Source organism: Ipomoea nil, unplaced genomic scaffold, assembly GCF_001879475.1.
Source record: "Ipomoea nil cultivar Tokyo-kokei standard unplaced genomic scaffold, Asagao_1.1 scaffold2690, whole genome shotgun sequence".
NCBI lineage: Eukaryota > Viridiplantae > Streptophyta > Magnoliopsida > Solanales > Convolvulaceae > Ipomoea > Ipomoea nil.
The window spans coordinates 709,831-712,110 of NW_017619118.1; positions in this window are offsets into that span (position 1 = coordinate 709,831).

The window sequence follows — 2,280 nt, forward strand, 5'->3', positions numbered from 1 at the left end:
TGTGAATACTGATGATCAATTAGCAGATATTCTTACTAAACCACTCTGTGAGAATAGATTTGCCACTCTTCGCCATGAAATTGGAATGATTGAAATGACCTACCTTGCTTGCGTGTTAAAAGGTTCACGCCCAAGAGATTCCTGAAATGATTCTATAAAGAAGATCTTGGGAAAGCAAAAAGGAACCTGTCAAACTATTACAACACGCAAGATGACCCTTGTTCACGCTATAAAAGGACAGATTTTATAATCCAATAAGCTCATACTAACTCTTTATCCAAGTTTATTTTGTTTGGAAATCTTCTGTCTGCAGGTATGAGTACAAGAAAAGGAGAAAAGAAGACGAATGATGAACGTGAGGAGCAAAAATCAACAAACTCAAAGGCTGACCAAAATCATCCTAATGAAACCGAGATCTTCCATGTTCCTCTTGAAACTGAAGAAAACAAGGATGCTTTGGATAAAATGCTAGCAAACTCACAATACTTGCAAAATCTTCTTCGAGATCCCACGGAACACGAATCTCACGAATCATTTCATTCGATTGGAAATACCATGGGATATGCTGATGTGGATAGCGTGCTAGAAAGGAATGATAGTTTTGACTACTCACCATCAAGCACTCCACCAAAACTACCCTCGCCTCTTATATCAACAGCTAGCAGCAAGAAGAAAAAGACCTAATTGAACGATTTGTCGTATCCTCTCTTCTATGCCAGCAAAACTACCTTTTGATATTAAGTTGTGAACAACTGCAAATCTCATGAATGAAAGTTCTTGTTTTTCATATTTAGTACCCATTGGATAAAAATATATATTGGAAAGTACCACAAAATCTCTGAAAGATTCCTAAAAAGAGAGATCTGGTACTTGGACCCAAAATATTTTGAAAACATCTACACGCAACCCTCACCTTTTGCACTTATAAATTGGTCCCTCCTTCAACAAAACCTACTCACACTAACCTATTAACATATTTTAGTGTTTTAGTAAGTGTTGTTTGTAGGAATAAATCAAGATAAAGGCAAAGGACAAATGGACGAAGCAGAGAAGCGAGCAATTCGGCTAAACCATCATCTCATAGAAGCAAGCAAACTCACCAACGCCACAATCATAAAATTGGAAGAGGATGGTGAAAGATTCAATGTCACATACTCTATGCCGAACACAGCCAGCAAGGAAGACAAAGAAACCCTAGACAAAATCGTCATGGAGTCTCAAGCCAAGAGAACATTCTATCAGGAACAAGCTAGAAAATTGACAAACGAAAGAATAATGGTTCTGAAAGTGCACATGGGAATTCATCTAAAGGATCTCAACCCACCTTTCGTTGGTACCCTATACCTAATGTTTCTAAAAAGGATGAATCATCCTATGAAGATTTCACTCTCGCTCACACTCAGTCACCAAGCGGAATGCCTGAGCCCACCCTCTCACTTGAGAAACTAGACAAATATGCGAAAATGGCCAGCATTCCCGAAAGGATTGATGAGACAACTCGCCTGGAACTTCACATGCCTTATCGTTTTCTTTAAATCACTCATGTTTATCTCCTCTGTAAGGCATGGTTACCTGCTTTCTGGTCTTGCTTAATAACGTTCTTTGCTGTTGGATGCCAGTAATAATGATCATCTTGACCAAGCTTCCAAAATGTCCAAACATTGCTAAAGTGGTCAAAGACTAAATTATTTACTGAAGTGACATCTCACAAAGAGTTCAAACTTGAACTTGAAAGCTGTGTGAAATTTTAATGGTCTTAAATGAGCCGATTCAAATCAGTTACAAAGATCACGGGAATCGATGTCCAATACACAAAGGACACGTCGTTCATGATCTTAAGACCCCATTCAAAGTTATCTATGACTTGTTGAAATCAATGCACTTACATTGATTATCCATCTCATATCCTTGTCTATAAAAGGAGGCTACTTGTGATGATTCAACATAAATCAAATTCTCTAACAATGGCTCCTAAGAAGCCCGTCACTAGAGATACAACAAAGAGAATCAAGGAAAGATCTTGTCTTGTTCGTGAGGAACAAGGTGATCTCTATCCAGGAAACAGTTTGCGTGCTCCCTTGGATATCTCTTCAGATTCAGATCTTGAACATTATGATGGATTCATCACGTATGAATCTAATGAAGATGCAAGACCATTTGATCCTAATGAGGAACCTCCTCTCATGGTTAAGAAGGGATTCTTGTCCTTGGAAACTTGGAATGATCCTAATCTTGACAAAGATCTTCGTGCCTTCTACTGAACTTATGATTGCAAAACCG